General features: G+C 40.0%; 1 protein-coding gene across 15 annotated transcripts in view; it reads left to right on the forward strand.

Annotated features, from left to right (window-relative positions):
• THRB (thyroid hormone receptor beta) overlaps positions 1-24,223 on the forward strand; it is a 174,884-nt gene that overhangs the window by 35,658 nt on the left and 115,003 nt on the right. For 12 of the 15 annotated variants that reach the window (XM_075745825.1, XM_075745823.1, XM_075745821.1 and 9 more), the window contains one exon: positions 8,707-8,736. The exons of the other annotated variants lie outside the window; for them this stretch is intronic. The gene's annotated coding sequence lies outside the window, so the exon portion shown is untranslated. The remainder of the gene's footprint in view (positions 1-8,706; positions 8,737-24,223) is intronic. 15 annotated transcript variants of the gene reach the window in all.

A 24,223-nucleotide genomic window follows, 5' to 3' on the forward strand; every position in this document is an offset into this window, starting at 1 on the left:
TTAACATCCTCTTTAGTTCAGGCAGAGGTATGCTGAAGTTGTCTTTGATTTTGTGTTTCTGTAGTCTTGGGACAAGCTGGCTGGCAGTTTGCTTCAGAGCATCCTCAGACACTGCTGTCACTGCTGCGTGTCCCCCAGTGAATGCCGTGCAGCCAGCCACGGGCCTCGGGTGCACAGGGAGTGCCTGTCCTCGGGAGGCTGCTGGTGAAACAGGAGATCCAGAATACTGGCTGCATCCACCATGAGTTGGGGCATCCCACCGCTCCTGTGTGTCCAGGCGCTTTGCTTGACCAGATGGGCTAGCGCAAAGGCAAGAACACGATCTTTGTCCTCGATGGCACGTTACTCGACTGATGCGTTGTTGTTCACGTGCCAGTGGTACTTAGTGTCAGCAGCAAGCCTGTTGTGTAGCCGGTGCGGGCTCATCAGTCAGTTGTTCTCCTCCTCGTGCTCGTCATGCAGCCGTGCGGCTGCTCGGCGGCGGCTGGTGGGGACTGCAGGCACCACCTTTTGGTTTCTGCTCCCGTTTCACTGCCAAGACTTGCAGCAGTCGACATGCTTTGGCTGGTTGCTGGAGTACATCATCTGCCTTTAGTGTGGTTTATTGCTTTGGGCTCATAGTTTGCTCTGCTCAGTTGTCATCATTTGCTAACCGTAAAACAGGTATATGCTACCAACTTCAGCCTACTTAGGAGAGCTTGGCAGGGACTGCAGGCATCCTTTAGGGATGGCATGCATTTAAAATCCTTTCTAGGGTAATGTTATAAAGGGTCCTTAGTGTAAATGGTGGTAATGCTCAGAGGATTTCTTAAAAAAAAAATTATTGTGCCTACAGTATTTCTTTTAATACATCCTTATGCATAAACCCTCTCAGTATAATTACAGCTTTGTAAATCCCCATTATTTGTTCTCTATTCGTAACAAAGGATTTGTCTCTTGAGTTACAACTGCAAATACCTCATAAACCTGGCAGCTGAGTATTATCTGTGATATACAGGGGGGGAGGGAGAAACAAGCAAATACCACTGTCTTTCTAAAAATACAGAAATGCAGATTGATCTTTTTTATGGAGCATCAAAAATGGGGAAAATACCACCTTTCCCTTTCCTGCTAGTCATACATTCAAAAGTTTTCAGTGTGCATGATTGCAGTTTTGAATTTCAGTACTGTAATAGATTTTTTTTTTGGTAGAAATAAACATAAAAGGCAATTGCAACAGATGATTGTCTTTGATACATTACTACGTAGTTACTAAACAAATGTCTAAATCTGTCAGTTTGTCTCTTAATCAGAGTTTAGCCCAATTCCACCCTTCAAAAAAACCTGGAGCTTCAGCATTCTTGACCTTAACTCCAGAAAATAAAAAAAATATCATTTCTTAAGGCTTTTATCTTGTTAATTTAGCCAGAAAATCTTGATTCAATGGTATTTGGAATTTAATCATAGTTGGTTATCACTCAGGAATGATATCATTGTCACTAGTGGTGTTTGCCACCACCTCTCCACAAATGATGAAGAGAAGGTAGGCAGCTGCAGAGGCTACTTCAGCTTAACTGTGTTTCAGGGAAGATTTATATGTGCCTTATATACTGGGCATAGGGAGACATTTTCCAAAGCCCTTCTTAGAAATACCTGGTTTTATTTCATTGTCCGTTTCTCAGATAGACAACCAAAATTGCCATGTGAAAACCACCTCCCAGCAGAATTGCTGGCCTGATGATTATATAGTATTGTTGTACAATGCTTCTTAAAATCTTCACTGTACCATCAATAAGAAGAAATTACTCTCCTCTCTAAGCTTGCTTTGCACGGACTTTCAAATGGCAGGTTTCTGTTTTGTTTATTCATAGGATATTTTTCATAGCTTTCAAAATGTATGCAAAGCTTAAGAACATATTCCTTGCTCAAATCATGCAGTCTGTGCCACAATTCTGAACTGCGTTGGGATGATTTACTGGGACATGTGCTATACATGGGACTTAAATGAGTGTACGTGCCATACAGGTAGAAAAAAATAGAAGCAATGTAACAAAAAAGGATTTCAAGTCAAAGATAAAGCCGTTAATGTACTACAGACTAGATCACCGTAATTTTTTTTTTTCCTGCAATAGATGCATGTATTAAACCTCTGCTTTTGTAGAACTTTCACACTTTAATTTTGGATGGGAATTGCCATGAGAGCTGCATTCCAGTATGCAAGTGTGATGGGTGTCATCTGCCATCCCAAGGAGAACATGGCACCACCAACTTAGTTATTAGAAAAAGTATTGGGGAAAAACTATGCATTCTGGATGTATCATGAGTTGGAGGTTGCCAGTCTTTACGCTCTGGGATGTGTTGGGTTGGGACTGGCACCCTAGAAAAGACAAAATAAGAAACTCTGTCATGTTTTATTCCAGGACTCAATAATGACATTCACTGGCTGGGGATATTGTGGAGCAATATTTACTGTACATTTGTCCTTGAAGATACTAGCCTTTTTAATTCTGCCATCCCATAGAAGACAAATGAGGGGCAATTAAGACAACCGTAATTATTCTCATGTCAGTGGGGTGATTATAAGCAGAAGAAAACATACTATCTGGTAGCAGGTTTGAAGGTCCAAGTCTTGTCTCTGCTGTAGTTTATGCTTAGTCAGTCATACAGACAATGATTAAAATCAGGCATCTGGTGTAAAGCAGTCTGAATCTAAGGATAAAATGTCTCACCTTGTTTTGACTGTCTCAGCTTGTCTGCTCTCTGGCTTCCTCTGCAGTAAGCTGAGGAGAAAATTCCAGGGTGCTGTTTGCACCACTGATCTCAGGAGTGGTAACTCCCACCCATATCTGCAGTATATGGTTAAACACGTGGGATGAATACCCCCGCGTCCCCAAAACTTTCCATTTCACCTCCTTCATACATTGCATTTAAAGCTTGAAGGTTCCCCTCAGATTTGAATATTGTTGGGTTTTTGACAAGTTTTGGGCAATACTCATAAAAGTGATGAACATTGATAGTTCAAAAATATGTATGAAGGCTTGTTTTCAACATCCCGATGCCTTTTGTAATTGGGTTTTTCTCCTAGGCAAGGTTTTTCAAGCCTAAGGTGAATGGAAGGTTTCTCATTGATGACAGTGTGCATCGTAGTGCTTTTGGTGGCACTGGGCCAGGCCCTACAGAGATGACATCCTTAAATACCTTTCAGAGGGAGAAAATAACGGAGTTGAGGGCATACGATTATGTTATTCACGGAGAGAATAGATGCCCTTTTCTGAGATCTGCTTAGTTCTCTTGAATTCTATGAATTCCTACGTTACACTAATACATTAGCTTTTCCTTTTAATGGCACAAATAATAAATTTTTTTAAAAGAGTAAAGAAATAAGTTTGAAGATTTGAAACAATTACTTTTGGTACAGTTTTTATTTTAAAAGTAAATTAATGTATCTTTGTCCTTTAAGTCAAGGAATATCATGACATTAACATTTATAATGTAAATAAAATGTACTGTAATAGAACTTGAAGGTTTACTAGCCAAAGTATATTTTAATATTGTTAGTTCTTCATTAAAACAGAGAATTGTAATGGAAATGCTGGCAAAACAGGACTATAGACATTACTGTCTGTAGACTCACCATTTACTAAAGAGGATAATAACTTCTGGACAGCATATTCGTAGCATTTTCAGTAAAGCAGCTGTGAGTTTGTAGCTCTTTAGGATGGTCTCAATAAACATACAACAGTTCCAATGGTGATTTTTGTTTCCTCATTGTCTCACCTCTGAACAGTTGGGTCAAGCTACCTGGCTGAAATTTAAGACTTCTTAGACCCAGGAGGAGGACTAGCTTCCAAAAAATCATTGAACTTGATGATTTATATGACAGCCAGTCATCAAGAGCAGTAAAAAATGGTGGGTGAAGAAAGAGGAACGTGCCTGTGCATTCGGCCCTTCCTTGGGGCAAAGGACAGACATGAGATGGTGGCTCTGTGACTGGTCATGCTGGTGGGGCAGCAGAGCACGGACCACATATTCCTCTTGCAGTTGGCAGTTATGTGTAGGCATGTGCAGCTGTGGGTGGGGTTATATGCAGTTTTTTGGCAACAATGGTTAATTTTTAATCTGTAGATATTCCTTATATGGAACTATTTTATGTGTTTTTTGGCTTCCAGCTCTGATCTTGTCTTTACTGTCCAATCTAAACATGGGCTTTCTTCTAGTCTTTTGTTCTGCAGAGAGCATATATCTGCATGCTAATTATGATTAGCATTGTACTGGTAGTAAACATTTTCAGGATGCATCTGTAGGTCCTGGAGTTTAAACTGTGCACACAGATGTATCTACGGCCTCCTCGCACCCGCAGAGACCGAGTGTCCCTAAGGAAGCACCAAACAATCCAAGGCATGCTGTGTAGAGTTTTAGAAATGAAACTGCCTGTCACAGTTTAGACTTTGGCATGATGCAGTCATGGCCTTTCACTCTACAAAGTGCATGCACAACTTGTGAACTACTGTAAGTGCTGGAACTGTGAAATCAAATGGCCTTAAGTCAGGACTGGTGGGGCAGGAAGAATTGAATTACATTTCTGTGCCAGCAGAGTTCCTTGCATCTTGAGGAAGAACTTTGTTGAGAGAGGTCCCTGTTGTTTTTTTTTTTTTTTTCTTCTGAGTTTGGTTAGGTTGGGTTTTTTTCACTGACGTGCATTTTAATTCTTACTGGGAGCTGCTAAACAGCAGAACTGAAAGCCAAACTTACTGGAGTGGCTTTAGGAATGAATTTATCTCCTGGTCAGGATTCTTGGTCCCTCATCCCTTTTTCCTTCCTCAGCTCTGATGGAATGAGAACTCAGTGTCCTTTCCAGGAGTGGTTGGCTTTCTGTGATCTTCTGTAAAAAAGGAAATTGTAGTTGCTTTGCTCAGTCTGTCTGTCTCCTTGTGGACTTTTGAACATCAGAGCATCCTGTGGGGACTACAAAAGTAAACTGAAGCAAATTCTGGGATGATGGTGAATCTGTCTAGAAGACTGAAAAGATTTGCATCTTTTCATAACTTTAAACAATTTCCCCCTAGTTCTTTCTTTCTAATTGAAGAGGTCTGTGAAGGATTTCAGGAGCCTAAAAGTAATTTTTAATAGGATTAATAGGATTTTGTTGGATAATAACATATGTAGAAGAAGAAGAGTAGTGCCCTCATCCCTAATATTAGTGCCCTCGTCCCTGATATGATACCTGTTCAAAGACTTAGGCGGAATATATCATTTATATCTAAATTTTGTGATGGGCACCTGGATGCCTTTTCTCCTACTGTGTACTGGATAAGTGCTGAATCATTTGGAAAGAACTTGTTTTCGCTGATGGGGTGTATTCATTACAGGGATCAAACCCATGTTTTGGTTAATGGCAAGATATGTTGCTTTATCTTCAGCTTTGTAATTTCTGCTAAAAAGCATGTGACAGAAAAGATGAAATAATAATGACTGAAACTAAAAGGAACGCTTTTATGTGTACAACTCCATGCAGTCAAGAATTTTCTAAGTCTGGTAAAGGAGGAAATTTTCATCTACATCTAGACTGCTGTATAATCAATTTGGTAGTATTAGTTTTCTGTGGTTCAACTGGAGTCAGTGGTGAGTCTTCTTTAAGAAGACTCATGAACAGCATCAGTAGCAAGGTACATTGTTAAACAATCTCTGCCAATAGGTTTTTTTAGTGTTAGTTTTAGTATTTACAAAACAGACTCATAAGGAGTTGTTCTGAAAAAGATGGAGCTTGCAAAAAGATTTGTGATTTTTCTGTATCTGAATTGAAAGGATGATGTGAAATAACAGAGCCTTTCGTCACTGAGTGTGGATAGTTGTCTGCTTAGTTTAACTTAATTGTATTGATGTGCTTTTGAGGCAGTCTGCTAGAACCCCTGCGGAGCACATCCAAAGTGAACACATTTGGTGACTGGCAACAAGTACCATTTTTACAGCATATGCTTAGAAATATGACGCGTCTGAATACTGCAAGGAAAATGTCTTCTTTTTTTTGGTAGAGATCTTCCCCTCTATCTAAGCAAGGAGGTCATTAAGCGTGAAAGCAGCGCAAGCAGTTAAAAAGGAAATGTTGTATTTTTATGTGAAAGCGAAGAGGCCACGTGAAACTTTGCCGAGGTGTCAGAGGCAGATGAGGCGGGAAGCCTGACACGTCTTCTGCAGGGACTGTTGGATGCTTGGAGCCTCACTTACCCGGTGGGGTTTTGGGCATGCTGGGGTGGGGCTTATCGCCACTTGGATAGAAGCCAGATCACCTGAAGATAGAGAGAAGCTTCCCGCTACCTGGCGGAGAACAGTAACGGGCCCTTCTTTCTTTAAGACGTGGTCCTCTTGGACAAGTGTCTACTGAGATTGTCAAGCTAGGCAGGCAGCAGGGCCCGTGAGAGCGTATGATGGAGGTGCTCAGGGCCCTCATTATAGCTTGTCCTGTTATCAACAGCTAGATCAGATAAGGAAAACTTATGCAAACTGTTTCTTTAAGCATGCTAGGATTTTTTAATTTTTTTTTTCTGGGAGTCAAACCCTGCCAAAGTCAGCTTTCATTCTTCTTTTAAAAGTACGTAGGATGAGTTAAATATGCTTCAAAGCAGCCTGTGCTGTGTTTCTAGCATAGAAATACTTTGCTTCAAAAGCTGTGGATCTTGTCACAAGTCCAGGCTGACTTTTAGTCTTCTTCAGACTTGCCTCTGTACCTGCTCTGTGGTTAAAACAGGCTGTCCTCTAAGATACTCCTTTCCCTTCCCACAACCAGCACCAGAGTCCCATAAACTTTGTGCTGTGGACCGCTGTAGTACTGGGACAGGTGAGTAATAAAGAATCAGAGATGTAATATGTCCTCAGTTGAACTCTGGCTAGCTTCAATGGGTGTTTTGCATGAGAAAAGTAAGAAGGATTTGGCTCGTGCTGTAATAAATCCCAGTCAAGCCTACTGAAACCCTGCGTAGCATCCAATGATACAATGCCTACTCGTTCTGTCCCTTCATTCCTGCATGCAAAACCTTTCTTAAGTTACCTCTCGTGGGTGACCCTCACCTAAAGCCAGATGGGTAAATGGGAAGTAATCTGGCGCTGATGCATGTTTAAATAGCTGATTATCAGAAAGAGCTGTACAAAATTAATGAGTTTCTATATATTTTACTAAGTAATGAAATGACCTTAGAGTTATTCCTCTTCCTTTCAAGGTATACATGTGCAGATACTCTGCTGTGGGAAATCAGACATTGCAAATGTCAACTCTGATGAGCTGATGCATAAAAATGAGATCTCATGCCTTTTCTCAAAAAGGATGGTTAACCTAATGAATTTCTGCACTTCAGGAATGTCTCTTTTTAAGTTTACCTGTTCCATTTCTGAAATAGGCTCATTTTGTACGTCTCCCATAAAATACCAGGTGAATATACTCTCAATTAAGGGAAGAGGCGCTTCTACTATTCACTTAAACTTTACTATTCGCTTTAACAGACTCACAGCCATTCCTAGAAGACTGTTATTAACTCTCTGTCCCCCAAAACACAGTATTTTCATTGTAGCGCAGAAAATTCATGTCTTCGACCCTTGCATTGATCACATGCTTTGAGGCCAAGCTTTGAATTCGTCCTTGAGAAAGATGAACAAGGCCTCTCCTTGTTTTTCCCTTCACCTGTAAATGTCTAACCATACTGACTGATGGCTAATGAAGTGTACAGAAAGTGCTAGAGGTTCAGATGCTTTCCTCGTGACTCAGCATGATTTTCTCTGCTTTTCAACAAATAGCAATAATAATTGTCAGATTTTATTAGACTTTGCTTTTTGTTTTCTATTTCATGCTGTGTGTTATGCTAATTTAGAAAATGAAATAAGATAAAGTCTGATTCTGTTCTTGCATATATTAGTGGCAAAAAATTCCCATTTACTTGAGAGTTACCAGAATCCCGTTCCCAATTACAATGCTGATGCCTGCAAATAGTTCTCCTCGGCTGTAAAGGACTGAACAAAAGTCACAAAGAAATGAAAAGTTAATTAATCTTTTTGCAAGCCTCAAAATTCATTGATTGTTCTGACTCATGCCAGAACTTTTTCAGAGTAGTCTTAAAGCTTTTTTGGTTTTTGCATTTCGTGATGTACGTTGGTAACTTGTTGGCACATGTGCCATTTAGAATGGCTCGGTTGAAGCAGATGTTTAATGAAATGGCTCGATGCTTTCATTCTTCTACAACCACCGCTGACCCACTGTTTTGGGATTGAGCAGAAAATAGCTGCTTTAAAAAAAACCTTCCAGGCCAGGAAACTCTTTGGGCATACTACAATGCAAGTCCATCTTCTTCAAACAGAAAATACCAAGTGCCCAATAAAAAACCCCCAAAACAGTACAAATACTGGTCACAAAATACTGCTTGCAGTGAAAATAAACCTATAAAGTGTGCCAAATCAGCCTGCAGTTTAGGTGCTGAATTGACTAGATCAGTTGTTTGTATTGATATTTCCAAAGCATTTGAAATGTTTGATCAGAACAGCTAGTTAAGATAGTAAATAAATAAAGGCCTCCACCCCAGAGTGTTGAGAATGATTAGCTCTCCAAAATGATGGAAATTTATTTCAGTTATGTAAAATGAACCACATAGTTTTGGTGTTAATTGAAATGAAACTAAAATAATAACTTCAGAAAGTACTTTTTACCAAATGGATCTTTAATACAGATTTCTTTACTCTTTTCAGTGAAAGAACAGAAAATGAAGGTCTAATAAGGTAAGTTTTTTTTATTCCACTTCAGTAAGATATTCAGGCTAATCGGAGGTAATTTTTAACAAATATGCTCAGCATTTCAGAGTAGATCCTAGACATCACGTGGGTCAATATATCAAAGCACAAAAAGGAAAAGAGACGGTATTGCAGAATGAGTGTAACAACATTTGACTATTTTTTTTGTTGTCACTAAACCACTATTTGCTCTTTCAGTCAAAGTAAGATACCTGCATAGATTTGGCAACTTCTTTTTGCCTATAAGGAATTTACAGGTAATTATTTTTCAGCAGACTCTATAGTTTTCACTACACAGTCAGTTAAAATCTTCACTTACAAGGAGAACTTTTTTGCAGTTTGAAAAGGAAATATTACAGTATGTGCTGATAAAGTAAGTAGCTTTGTAGCAAATTTTTGGGTTTTTGAGCTGTGGTGGTGGGAGTTTGAGTTACATAGTTAAATAAATGTGTCTGTAGAGGAGGAATGAACTCTTCTGGGAGTGAATATTTCCTCTTCTATATAACATGATACAGGCTGCATTCTGGAAATGGATTTGCTAAGCATCTGCTAGATAAGCAAAAGGCAGAAGAAAGTCTTTCAATACATTACCAACAGAAAGCAGTATTAAAAAAGGGGGGTTTATGTCTTTATTTCTTTCATTGCTAGTGAGGATGCTGACGTTTGTGTCAGCCGTTATCTGGAAGATGAAGCAGCTATATCAAATAACATAACCAGGTGTCCGATAGCAAGTTGTTCTGACTGGCAGCTGCAGTATGAACCTGTTCAGAGCATTACAGAAATATATCATTACTTTTCAGTCACAGGTAATAGTTTCAAGTTTAATAACCATTCACAGCATACCGAGGAAGGGAAGTGGTGTTGGTTACTGTTTTCCTTTCCTCCCATATTTGCCTGTTTTGGTTTTTATTGGTGGTTAAAGTAAAAGCTTGCAGAGTTGTTAAGCTGGATTTTGTGCACCTATTTCAAGTCAAATGCCTTCCAAATGGAAGTGTGATTAAAATGAATGTTTTTTTAAACCTGCTGACATCTTAAACCAATAAAAGTTGATACTTCTATATAAATGGTGTTCCTGATTTGCACAGGGGCATCCTTGGAATAGGGAGGAGGGAGGCTAAAAAAACCCAACAGTTAAGCTATGCAAAAGGTAAACTGTTTGAAACCACAAGTGAGTAGAAATGTGAAATATTAATGGAAAAAACAGAACTGTTGTGAAAAAGTAATGAGGTGTCATATCACATTTTTTTGTTGTGGAAAATTTTAAAGTGATGTTGTAAATAGCAGACAATCTAGCTTTGCATATTCTTCCTTTGTATTAGCACATGGAGAGTATGTGCATGTATTTGCTGTTACAAAGGTGTGTGCATATATAATACATCTCCGAGACAGCAAGATGTTGCTGTTCTGCACCAAATCAGTGCGAAGGACTGAAAGCCCTTCTGGAATAGGGCTGAGGAAGCTAAGGAACTTTATAATGTGTTGAGAATCACATGGGTAGTACAGGGATTTAGTAAATGCCAGAAGAAATTCTAGTTCTGAGCAGTCTTTGTACACTGATCTCATCAGCCTCTGTGATCCAGGGAGGACACAAGTCCTCCTTCTGTCTCCTTACCAGGATTCAGCCGTACAAGAACTGTGCAAATGTTGCAAAAAACGAATTAAGCTCGCTCTGTTTGTAGTTGATCACTTAACACAAGAGAGCCTTATGTGGAGCCTCTGAATGCTACAGTAATATAAATGTCTAAGTAATATAGCATGACAGCAGTAGTGGAAATTTACTCATTTGGTTTCCCAGAGTCACAACTGGAAGTATTTTAGGGTACATATTGCTCACTCCTGGACTTCTGCCTTGGCAGTGCCTCCAGAGGTACTGGGTCGTTCTGTTAGCAGGATTTTTATGTGATTTTGACGTACGAGTAATAGAAAACCACCTGCCATCAGCCATCTATTTCTTTGTGAGTTAACTATAGTACTTAGCAACTACTGATCTGGTTTGAGCTGGAATTTATCAATTAGCTTAAAAATGAAACTCTCCAGATTGCAGTGCTATTTATCCCAACTTTCGAGGTCTTACAAAGGGGTGACTGCTGTGAAAGCTGGAAAAGCTTGTTAAAGAAGATGCTCAGTGCCTTCCCCTTGCACTTGAATTGACTTTTCTCTTGTAGTCTCTATAGTCAAAAGCTATCTATGATACCACTGCAGCTGCTGCACGTTGGATGCAGGAATCCTTGTTTTGATTTGCCAAGCAGGCAAACTATTTATCTAGGGTAAGAGAATTTTGAGGTGTGATGTGGTTATTATCTAAAAATATCCGTGTAGGGAGACAGGATAGTGCTCCAACAGACAAAAACACAGCAAGATAAGCAAGAGGAGTTCATGTTGGAAATACGATACCGTAGGTGTAATTAACCATTGGGAAGGCTTCGAAAGGAATGTGGTAGATCACTTGGAGTAATTAAATCAAGATTAGATCTCCTTCTGAAGTGTCTTCTAGTAGAGTTACAAGTTCTTGTGCTTTGTAAAGAAATTGCTGCGTGAGGTATTATAGCCTGTGCCAGGCAGGAAATCAGACCAGATTATCATAAAAGTTCCTTCAGGCCTTTTAAATCCACATCTCCACCAACAAAGGCTCTTATGTGGTACAGGCAGCCACAGGATTTCCAAAATCAGAGCTGGAGCAGGTCACTCTTGTTTCAGTGGTGAAAGGCTGAAAAGTCTTTGAGCAGATCCTTGACGAAAAGCGGTGGTAGGTGCAACGCCGCTGAGTTTGCAGGTTTTGCGTGCTGCAGTTGTACATACTAGTACTGAGCCAATTTCTGCTCGTGTCTGATCAGTCCATAGACACATCTTTCTGCATAATCCTCTAATATTTCACCTTAGTAGCTTGCATTTTCTATTGAGATCACTGAAAGGTAATAATTTATCTATCGTGTTTATTGAATCCCTTCTGTGATATAACTGAAATCCTGAAGTAATTCAGAATTTTCTTCAGTTATTCTGTGAGCATAATGCCATCAGCTTTAACACAGGATCTTCTATAGCCAATCTTAATAGCCATATGAATAGAAAGGGCAGGGTAAAGTTTTAGCAGATTATGTAAAATTCCTAGTAGAAAATAATCTGCTTTCCCCAAAACCGAAAAAGTAATAACTTGTATGTTTGTTCTGGGACCTCCACGGGATACTGAGAGAGAGTGGAGGATGCTTGTCTTTCAGTTCTCATCAGCTGCAGGGAAGTGCATCCCTGTTTTACTGGATAAGAGGCAGCAGATCCTTTTCACAGGAAATACATAAAATGGTTGATAAAAAAAGTAATTTTGTACTAGAAGAAACACGAAACACTGTGTTGAACAAAAATAGCCTTGACTCCTTTTTGTTACTTTGATAAACTCATGAATTTTAACATCCAAAATTAATCTGGAGTTACCATGCAAAACCTTGCAAATGAAAGAATCCATCTGAGATCAGAATGATGTCATCCTATGGCACTTATGTAGCATAGCATCTGTTGCAGGAATGTAGAATTTAACTCCACAGCAATATGACAGGAGCAATAGCTAAGAGTAGTGTGGGCCATATGCAGGCATAAAAAAATATTCAGAGAGTTTTCATGCAATTCTGGCTCTGTTGAAAGACCTGTGAGAAAGCTGTTCTGTAAAAATTTAAGAAATCAGAGCTCTCTAGGGTAATTTGAGGGTGACCCCAGGCATGTCCGAGGATTGTGTGTCCTGGTGTACATGATACCTGACTTGCTGGTAGCTGGTGGGCGCTCAGAACCTGACTTGTCATTCCTGTACTCTGACCATCCCTCCCTGGCCTAACCTACGCGTGTGTTTCACACGTGGCCGCGGGTCAGTTAGAGCCATGGCATCCCGTGTCAGTTACGATGGCAGGTGGGGCAGCCTGAGGCAGCACACGGGTGCCTGGCATAATGCACTTGGGTTATGAATGCACGGAGGTGATGGGTACAAAGACACACACAAACTCTTCCTGATACTTTAGGTGTCACTGTTTGATAGAGGTTGACTTTGACACCTGCAGTCTAAACCAGATTTGGGAAAATTATTAGACTGAAACAAAAGGAGAGCAAAAAAAGAGAAGAGAAATACCCTTTTGTCTGATAACCTAAAATAAGGTGGCTGAGATAAAGAAGTCTGTGTCCCCGCACATGGAGGCTACCTGGACATCCAAGAGAAAGAGAAAGGTGAGGGAGGGCAAGAGATTGGAAAAGGATAAGAAAAGGTTAATTACCCTTGCTAGTAGGTAAGGGATTCGTGGCTGTGGTAAAGTAGAAAGGAGGGATGACTTTGGTTAGTCAGGAGGAGTCAAACATATTTGGCTGATTGCTGTGCAATAACAGTTGTGATTTTTTAGTATGAAGTTTCTTATGTATCATCTCTCTTGAAAATATACTACATGCCTATGGTTTTCACAAATTCCTGATAGCCATAATACTGACTGTGGAGAGTATTTAAAAACAAACTTCAGGATGACTTTTTTTCACATGTTTTTGCTACCACTGAGTCACTCATAATGGATACTTCGGTTCTGAAAAGGAGTGTAGGAGGCTGTGCCACAGAAGAAAATTGCTGTCTCCATTAGTAAATGTATTTGACCCATCAAATTGCTGCTGTTTCCTTCTGTGCAAAAGCTTGTGGCTAAATCATTTAATGTAAAAGAAAACAGTCTTTTTGCACCACAGAAGAAACACCTCTACTGGGCAGCGGTACGCAGGGCTGCAAAATTGATTTTGGTTATCGCTGAGAGCTTCTGTGGCGTTTCTTTCTGCTCAGGCAACGCTGTAAAAGCACTCCAGATGATGAGAAGGAGGAGTTATGTTGAGGTCTGGGGAGTTCCTTTGGCTTGTTTCCAATGTACTGCTAGTCCCAAATTTGTTATTTGTTTTGAAGAACTGCATTTGCTTTAAAAACTCAGTTTTACTGCATGTAAAAGCTATTGAATCTTTGTTTACTTAATAACTCCTATGCAGGAATCTATGATTTTGCCTGGGTAGGTTGCTCTTCTCTTCCAAGAAATAAATATATCTTTTTTTTTTTTTTAAATTATTTTTAAATTCCCATGCTGGGTTGGAGCACCATTCAGTGTAAAGAGGTACCCTGGTGCTTATACTGTGCTCACAATGTCTGCTCAGATCAGAGTTAAGCGTGCTGTGCTCACTGTTACATAACTTTGCAAAAAGTGTTGATTCAGGGAAATTCTACTGCCATGAGAAAATGGGAGCATCCGGAATGTTCTCTCCCGCTTAATGGAAATGTGGCTTTTGGTGACTAGTACATTTGAAAAATAGCAGATTGTGTGTATGTGCTCATTGATGGAGTCCAACTTGAACATCACGACGATGTTCAGGGCAGCAGGTCCTGCTGTTTGCTGCAGCCCTGGGAGGTCGGATGTTGCTCCGGTAGCAGCAGGCTGGTACAGCATATGTCTGGCTGCTACCAGGAGGGATTTGCATCCGAACAGCGTTTTGTTTCGAATAACCATAGAAGACTGCTTCTGAAAAATTGCCAGTTTGGCCAAACAGATAAATTCCCATCAGCGGGCGAGACGGCTGTTCGTTTGGCTACATCTGCTTCATATGGCTGTCTGGTTCATCCCACTGAACGGAGTGGGCTTCTAAAACCTGCCTGTGGAGAAGAGGGGCAGGTAGGACAACGTGCACCACGTCAGAAATTCTGTTCGGTTTTTGGAATTACAGAAATGGTCTTGCCTTCTGAACACGGTGAAAGGGTAGGTTGCTAGTCTAATAATTCCTCTACCTTTGTCATTTCCCCCAGTAGCCCCTCTATTTCAGCCCTGAGGGTTTTTGTTTACTACAGAATATTTCAGATTACTGTACCCTACTACTTACACTGTCCAAAGCCTTTCCTCCCCCAAACTATGTATTACTGTGAAAGTGTATGAGAAAGTGGCATGTGCTCTGAAATATCCATGCGAATGTACAGCTAGTTACAGGCACATGGGTAGCAAGGTAAATTGAAAGTTGAGAAAGGCAATGTTCACTGGAGATCATTAGCCCTAGTCTCTCTAAGCAACATGTACCCATTCTCTGCCATTTTGCCCACTTTAATGGTCTGAGACCCCATAGAAAGCCTGCCTAGAACGTCGTACAGGTCTAAGTGATGTTAGCTAGATCTGCTTCTAGGTCATTCTCATTTAGCAGCATCTTCAGAGCGAGATTTGGTTCTGTTGTTTCAATTTCCTCATCTGTGGCTTTAATCCAGTGCTCTTTCTTTAATCACATCCTATTTGATTCCCAGAGCTCTCCCCCTCTTCAAGTTTAGGGTCTTAGTTTTTTGCGGGAGACTCTGTGAATGATTTAATTTTGTCAATTGAGGTAAACAGACAGTAAAAACATACGCCACAGCACAAAATGTTCTCTAATCACTTATTTGACAAGTGCAGTTTAATTATTTAGCATAGCTTGTGAAAGTAATGAAGTCCTAGTAACATGAGACTTAACACTCTGCTATTAATTTCTCCCTAAGAGGTGGCAAAAGACTGCTATATTTTTGTGTGCAAACCGAGAGCGTGCAAACTCATGAGATTCGGCTGAAAATACGCAAAAGGGGCTGGAACCTTTCAGTGCTTCTTAATAGTTTCGCTAATAGGTAGTAAATCCAAGAGCATCCCACAGTTAGACAAGATTCTGCCTGTGTTGGCACACCAGAAGATGCCGTCTGATGCTTTGCCAAAACAAAACAGAGTTTTCTTGGCCCAGCTGTATTTTTATTAAATGTGTAACTTAGTAAGAGGAAAAGCCGTAAGTCACAGCCTTGCTAAGAGGTATCATTCAAAATAATTTTCTGTAGCATGATAGATTTCATGTTGCTGCAAAATAAATATTTAATCAGCGCTAATATTTTTGGTTCCCTCAGGCAGCGAGAGATGTAGAAGTTCTAACTTTACTCAGGTAAGTGCAAATGCAATCTAGCAGGAAGTTCAAAGTAAAATGCATGTATATCCTAGAGGTGTTTTTAAAATGGATTTTGGGTGCATCCAGCCAGGATTGATGGCTAATTTTGTTCCTGACAGAGAACGGTTTACCTATAAGTTAAAAAGCCCCCCTCCAAAAAAAAAAAAAAAAAAAAAAAGAGAACCCAAAGAGATAAATGTAAACGAAACTGCAAGCCAGCATGCCTGTTTGATTGATTGGAGTTGTATGGTGAACTAGATCAGTTAAAATTACCTTGGGGAAAAAAAAAAAAAGAAAAAATATAGAAATACAGTCTCAAATGCTTTGCTTTGCAGTCGCAAAGCTACCTCAGCTGTGCCACCCCAAGGCAGTGACCAAAGGGGATGGGCTAATGACTCTGGGGAGTCGCACTTGCTGGTTACTTTCTAATTCCTTGACCTTACGTGATATGCTAGGCTCTTTATTCAGAGGCTTCCCTTGTATAGTCCAAAAGGATATTGTGTGCAGGGAATATTTTTTATCTGAGCAGCTCTGTGAAAAGCGGCGGCAAGAGTTTGGCCCTTGGAGGGCATGAGCTCTCTGTAGGCTCTGGGTAGCGCTGGAGTTGGAGTGCATTTGAGGGGTCAGAGATGGCTCCCTGTGAAAGCCACAGCTCCCGTGGTCCTCATCAGATAGGAGGATGGGAGATGAGTACTTAAATTTCTTGCTCCTCCTGTGTTTTCCGTTGGGATGATTTTGTTTGCAGAGAGAGAGAGAGCAAGGACTAAATGGAGTCTGCTGTATTTTTCCTTCAAATGTGAACTGCTGACTGAGACTCCTGCTGCTGTTTTCCCTTTCTGCTCAAGAGTCAGTAAGGACTCTTCCCTGGTACCATGACAGGCAGACTTATAGTTGTAATGAATCTGTCTTGAGACAGTCATCATGCTTACATTTAAGAAAACTTTCGCGACACATTTGCTCATTAATGCTTTCTGTCTTTTGATCTCTTAGAAACTCGTTCCCATCCTTCTAGCCATCAGCATGTTTCATTGTCCTTTCACAAATTAATTTAAAAAACAATCATCCCTTCTTTGATTTAATAATCCCAGAAAAAAAAGCAGAGGTAAAGGTAAAATAATAAAATTTCAGGGAGGGAAATTGTATATTCTGAACTTAGATTTGAAATGCGTGTGCGCCTCACAGAAAGGCAGCAGGTTTCCATAAAGGTCGCCCAGAAACCAAGGAAAATGTTCTCTGCCATGTCTTGACTGTCACCACAGAAAAGAAGTACTGAATTTTTGCTGACTGAGGATGTCAGGCTAAAACGTGTCTTAGTCCTTTAGTTATAGTAGATGTGTAGTACTGAGAGAGAATCCTGTTAAGCAGTTCTGGCAAGTTTTGACATTTCTGACTTCCTTTACATTAAGATGCTAACCGTACACACCGTTAGTCTCACCCCTGATTGGGGCTGGTTCAGAGAGCCTTACTTGTCACAGTTACAGAGTGGGTTTGTAAAACATACAGACATACAGGGTAATAAAAAATTCAGTATAGAGTCACTTTAAAATATGACAGTCCTAACCCATCAAGATTTCCAGATAAGTAGCCACAATGCAGATGTTCGCTAGCTCTGAATTTCTTGAGATATAGGAAGTTGTATTTTTCTGGCCAAAATTCCATTTCTGAAAATCAACTGATTGGAAATTACTGGGATTTATGGGAAAAGCTCCAGCTTGGCTGGCAGCAAAAGGTAAGTGAAAATGGCAGGGAGTGCTCACTTCTCTCGGCAACCTGTCCTCAGTGGGAAAATGACAGGCTGACCCTGGTGGGTTCCCATTCTGCGTGGGTGGATTCCATGTTCTGTGTTTGCAAAAGTTCTCTAAAGGTAAAGCTTTCACATACAGGAAGAGTCAGAAGTTAAACATGAAGACTGCTGTAAAATGTATTAGCACTCATAATTCTGTTTAAATTTTATTATTCCCTGCTTCCTTGAAATAAAATTAAAACAGAACCTGCAGTGACTTCTTGTTCTTATGAGATCCTAAAGACTGGTTCTGATTGGCATAGTATCACACTCACTGTATCAAAACCTTTTAGATCCTCTTAACTTTTCCTGCCTGCCTTAGAATGTCAGTACAGTTTGCTCCAACTAATTCTTAAATTAAGTGGAAATCGCACAAATAGGAGTTATTTGAAGCTGCAGCATGATTTTACACTCATGCTTATGCAATAAGCTAGAGCTGCCCAGCTGACCAGAAAACAGCCCTTAACTGCTATCCACAATTCCAGCCTGTTCCTCACTCCTGTGGCTTTTTAAACTTCCCTCTAGTCTTTATGCATCATTTTATGTGATTTAACTGAAATTCTGAGAAGAGAAAGGAAAATGAACCATGGACATGAAGAAATGTGTGAGGACAGATGAAGAGAGAGGTTTCCTGTAGGAGAAGAGCATGAGGAAAGCAGTGCTGTAAGGATGGTTTCAGCAAAATTCTTGGGATGGTAAAGTGGTGTATAGGAAAAATTAGCTGAACTGAGAAAGAATGCATGTCAGGAGAGATGCGATTTATTGGACTGGAAAAGTCCTCCTCAGGGACAGCAAGTGGTATAATTTTCCAAAGAAAGTGTCTCTGTTCTTTGGGAATTGAAAAGTTGTTTGAATAAACACTAGAAAATACCACTGTAAAAACCTGCACTGCTAGAGATGAGCACGCTCTGAGCAAAAAGCCTCTTCTGCCTCCGTATTCTGACTTCCTTGAGACAGCTCCATGAGTCCAGTTCAGACTTGGGATAAAACCATCAGGTATGTTTTCTCTCCTCTCTCTCTTTTTCCCCTAGACGTTATTATGCCGCAGCTTGGCTCTGTCCACATAGGCTGGAGCAGACTGTGTTGTAACTTGCTTCAGCCGCTGCTGAATTTAACAGCTTTTGGCTTTGTAAGCAATGCCTTAGGAGAACTCTTGCTCATCTGTTCCCCGAGCCAAAGGAAAACTCCTCCGGTAGCTTTCCCAGTGTTTTCTCTGGCTGGAACACATAGTTACCAATTGCTAGGTGAAGATACATTATCTTTAATCATCTTTTATTTTCGTATTTTCAGTTTGTCCATTTGTCTTCTAGTCAAAGACATCCACTTTGACTGGAATGGTGAAAGAGTCCTTTCACAATGGAATTTTTCTTTCCTTTTCCCTGTACCTCATGTAATGAAATTCTTCCACTGGTGGGAAAAATGCTTTTCCTTGATGTAAATGTGTGGTAAGTAGTTGAATACTGAACCAGTCAGGCCCATTTCCCTGCTAAGCATACTTCTTGGAATATTTTTCATAACAAAAGGATTTATCTTTGGAATCTTGTTCAGAAATTTCTTTACATGGGTTTCTTAGCCCTTCATGATTGGCTCTTAGGAAATCTGATCCTATTGGCATTTAATCCGTTGCTAGAAATATGTCTGCTGGGACCTTCTTAAATAGGATTGCAATAAACATTGGGATTATATTTTGCAAGTACAAATCACTAGCAGATATTTGCATATTTATTTGTTGAATTTCAACTTCCACTTCAGGTTAGATGAGGCATAAACAATTATACAGCACCTCTGGCAAAAAAGTAGTCTAAAAACCAAGTCAAAGCAACTGGGAATTCAGAGGAAGATTTCTAAAGTTTTAGAAGGAACTCTGAAAGGCTTTCACTTTGTTTTAGCTCCATAAATTTTATATCACGTATGGAATTAATGACGTAGGCTTTTACACCGACACATACTCTTTTTTGTTTTACTCCAGTATACTCTTTCTAAAAAATATTCATGGCAGCACTGGTCAGAGGCAGAGACTGCGCCTTCATCTGCATTGTTAAGGAAAAAATAACCCTAATTTAAAGCCAGCTAAAAGATTCCTGTTTTTTACTGGGGTCCGTGGAGCAATCTCTGCGTTGTACGTTGTAACAGAGAGTAAAACAGATAAATGTGATCTGCCAGAGAGGTGTCAGTCGGTTTTCTGCAACCAGTTGAGGTGAGGCTGGTGCAGAAGCGTGAGACTCCCCGTACCGCCTGAGACTGTTGGAGTCTCAGGGACGTTTTCTGGCAAGAAACGCCTAGCAGTTTCAGACCTCATGGTGGTTTTATGATGATTCAGGGGGAAAAAAATCCCAACCCTTCAAACTCATTTTCACTGATGTCCTAACTCAGTTTTAGGCAGAGGTCTGCCGAGGTCAGTAGGCCAGGTACAACAGCGTGCTTCGACGACCCAGCAGAGGAAATGTCTGGATGTATTCTTGGCCTGCTTTGATTTAGGAAAATCGCTGTGGAAATTACGAGAGAAAATGAATGTAATTAATTATAATTAGTATAGTGTTTATAGTGGATACATGTTCCAAAATCTTTAACAACAGTGAAGGATATTTCATAGCTTTCAGGAACTGTAGATTTACAGGAGCAATTAGATCATCAACCTCGAATATCTTTTGAATTTGGCATATACTGTCCATTTGCGTCTTTGAAAATCCTCCCAGTTATTGACAATTAAATTTGATGCCTGGGTGCTTGTTTACATGAAAGCAGTTGGCATACTCTTTCTGTTTCTGTCTCGGTGTGCCGTATTTACTTTGCAGCCTTGCTGGGTTTTAAGTTCTGGAGTTAAACCAAAGCATTAAGGGCACAAGACTTTCCTGCAGTTCATTGCTTGTTCTTTCTTGCACGGGTGGATGTGCAGGAAAGCCTTGCACTGAAAGTGAAACTGATGATAAACCCTCAGTTCTCAAAACAAAGTGCTATTTTTATTATGTAATAAAAACGTTCAGATGGCATTCTGCTTTGTACTCTGTTCTTACACATCCACATGTCCTTTGAATATATGTCCTTATTGTTTGTCCTATCAAATCTGTGTTGTTTCAAGGGAAAAAAACAATAAAGTGCTGTTTAGATTGTATGATCCAACTCCTTAATATTGTTTCATGCTTTGATGGGAATAATCAAGGGTTGGAGTCTATACTTTGATTTGTGAAAAGATATCCTTGTTAAATCCTTGAACTATATTTTCCTTTTAGCCACATGCTTCTGCAATCATTTCCAATTTTGCAGAAAACTCCAATAATTATGTTCTGTATCTGAGGTTCATGTAAACTTTTTTTTTTTTTTGTATTTTACAAGCATGAGGAGTTATTTCATAGTACCTAGCCTCTTACCAGAAAATTAAGATTACTCAGACTGGGCTTATTGATCTCTGACATGAAATTCCTCCCACTGCTTGTTTCATTTTCTTCTATTTAGGTAGGCATCCATTTTTCTTTAAGCTGTAGTAAAGCTTCAGGTACAAGAATTCCTGCCCTACATTGCATTTGCTCTTCCTTTCACTGGGGTTTGTGGGACCTATTTGCAGTTATCAGTGGATTAAACTTCTTGTAGCTGAAGGATATGAAGGAGGTTTTCTGCCTTTGATCAAAACTGAAACTTCTCACCTAAGTAAGCTTAAATTAAACTGGGCAGATGACTGCCTTTCAGATGTAGCCAAAACTTTAAAAAGTGAGTGGTCAGAGAGGGCCAGCATTTAATGAAAATTTAGAGTCTGGATGGGTTTTGTCTGTGCTATTTATTTTTCCTTGAAGGCAGAGACAAGGAAGGTTGTGCAGTGACGCAGCACTGGATGGATAGGAGAAGAGACACTGAGCCTGGATGCAGGAACAGAAGGAGATTTACTGTCTTCAGCGTTACCTGATAGGATCTATTTTTACATAGAAACGTCACCTGACAGAAGTCAGGGGAGACAATATCCAAGTAGTTTAGATGCAGCTGGAGGCAGGGAGGTAAAGACATGAGGGAAGAGCAGAAGCAGCTGAGGTGATCTGAATGCACAGCTGTATATAAAAATAGTAGTTGGAAGGGAGAGGTCTTTGAGGAAGCTGACCACAGATGCATGTGGCTATAAACACAGCGTAGAGGCTGGCAGTAGTCGTTGGTGAAGAAATTGAGTGAAAGACTGACTTGTTATGATGGAGAACTCATGAGAAAAAGGGAGAAATAGATGACAACAAAATAGAAGAGTAGCAGCAGAAAAAAGGAGGTAACTAGAGACTTGAGGCTGAGGAGGAGCAAGGAGGCAATTATGGAAATGGAGAGAGAAGACAGCAGGTAGTTGGGCAGCAGCAAGGTAAGAAGGAAAAAAAAACAAACATGAAGATGTGGGATTCCTAGCGATATGAGGAAGACGCAGATGTGTGTATCTGGAGACTCCTTTTCTTTAGGTGAAAGGACACATCTGTCAGCAGAGCCTAGCTAGGGGAAAGAATGGTGGTTTGTATTCCAGGAGCAAAGAAACACCCTGTGGACACAAAGCTGAAAACGATCTTGAAGAAGAAACTTGAGACACCGATCTCAGGGTCCCTGTTGGAACAAAACAAAGTAGAATTATTTTGGTCTCTGAGAAGGAAGGTGAGAGAATGACAGCTAATGAAGATCTACAAGTAGTCCTGAAGAACTCAGGGTCATGCAGGCATTATGAGGTCTTCATGCAATAGCCATGTCTGTTCTAGTAGATTAAAAGGTGCTAGGAAGCATTCCCAGCCCTGTGAGACCAATTGTTTCTACTGTTAACTATCCCTGTTGTAGTTTTGGTTTATATTTATGGGAACTCACCTGAACTATTCCCAGGTAAAGTTTGAAAGTTATCTTGGGATTATTCCCAGTAGGCACTTTAGAAGCAGCCACCCTGTTTTGGAGGATGAGAGAGTTTAATAGCATAGCACTTTTCTGTGCCATTTGGCCTCAACAGTCTTGGGTATGTTTATGTTAATTGTAGAATTACAGCTGTAAATGTCTTGGTAGATGCAATCCCTATGAAACTTAGGACATTGACTGGCTTGGGTGCAAGCTGTGACAGGCAGTGAATATGGTTTCTTCTTAAAAAAGGTTACGGAACTGAGATGTTGATGTGTTCTCTCATATTTTATTATGAAGTAGCACGAGGACATTATAGAAGAGTTGGTTATACAAAATAAGCTTGGATGAAGCATGCATTTAATTGTTTATGTTTAAAGTTAATACAAACATAAGCAAACATAGGTCCATAAATAACACTTCTTCTCACAGAAGAACAGGCTGCGAAATTAAGACGACAATGTAGTGAGGTTGGTAGGTAGTGAAGTTGGCCGGACTAAAAAGCCTAGACATTTAAAAGTGGAGAAAATATTTTAAAAAGTACTTGAAACTTGTATCAAAACAAGGCAAATCTCCAGACCTAAATGGGTAAGTAATGTGGCCCCTGGAAAGATAAATATGGATCTAGAATGGAATAGGGGTAATGTGAAGGTGATGGAGGCATTGAAATTTTATGGTCATTGAAGAAAAATGTACAAAATGAAATTTAATGTGTTGCATTGTATGTAATTCTGGGCTTTGGATTCAAGAACAATTCAGACTAGAACAGATACAGAAAGAAAAGCATTTCTGAGAGCTGATGTCTTTGCAGAATAGGCTAGCAAAGTAAAACCTGAGACATAATAAGATGGTTCTTAATAAATATATCAGGGAAAGGACTGCTAAAGAGGAAAGCTAGCTAATTAAGCTAAACCGTGTCGACACATGAACAAAGCTAGTAACAGATTTCAATTTTAGCAGAAAGCAGTCAATTGACTGTGAAACTAGATCACCCAGGTTACTAGAGAAGCAGCGTGCATCTTAACTCGCGTTTTCTAAATGTGATCTGCTCATCTGATCTGATCAGAAGATCTGATGTGATCTGATAAATGTGATCTGCTCTTCACCAGACGCGCAGTTGGTGTTTGCTGAGGAACTTCAGAGGTGCGCAAGAGGAGTTGCACTTTCCTTTCAAATGCCTTAGTTTCTGAAGAGCCAAATGCAGCGTTTTTGGAAAGGACTGTGCAGTGTATTTCAGCGGTTCTTCTCCAGCATATCGTCAGTCTTTCAGCAGTGATCCCACTCTCCAGGATCATTTCCTCTTCAGTTCTGCCCTTTAGATTTGCTCAGTTGTGAGTTGTTGTTGTTTAGGTTCTTCATGGCCCTACCACCACAGGTGCTGTGCTGGTGTCCTGAATGACATCAGGCATTCAGGTCTTTGGGAAATCAAGCCCACACAGCAAGTTCATCTGAAAGAGCTTATCTCCAGGCAACATAAGTTGTGTCAGACTGTGTCAAACCGTTGCATTAGTTTTTTCACGGTGTGCTGTGTTGCCGGAGCAGGATTTCATGGAGAGCATTCAAAATGTGGGTCAGTATAATGTTGGGAAATGTTTTGTTTATGTGTGGCTGAACTTGAATGTGAGGTGATAATAATAACAACCCCAAACTGTGACAGAAATTAATTTTAATGTATTTTTTATTTCTGTTGGCCTTCACGTGTTTCTATAAATACTGGGTAATTGAATGAATACCAGACTGATGAATGTGGAAGCCTGCTTGTCAGTGTCTCAAAGGGAAAGCTTTCAAATATAAATAGCTTTAAAAGTATAAATAGCAAAATCTCTATACTGTATTTATCACTGACCACTTTCTTTTTTCCTTTCATTGCATCTCCCATTTTATTTTTAGTGATGCTTACTTAAAATAGTTTCCCTGCTTTCC

The sequence above is a fragment of the Balearica regulorum genome, chromosome 2, assembly GCF_011004875.1.
Source record: "Balearica regulorum gibbericeps isolate bBalReg1 chromosome 2, bBalReg1.pri, whole genome shotgun sequence".
Taxonomy (NCBI): Eukaryota; Metazoa; Chordata; class Aves; order Gruiformes; family Gruidae; genus Balearica; species Balearica regulorum.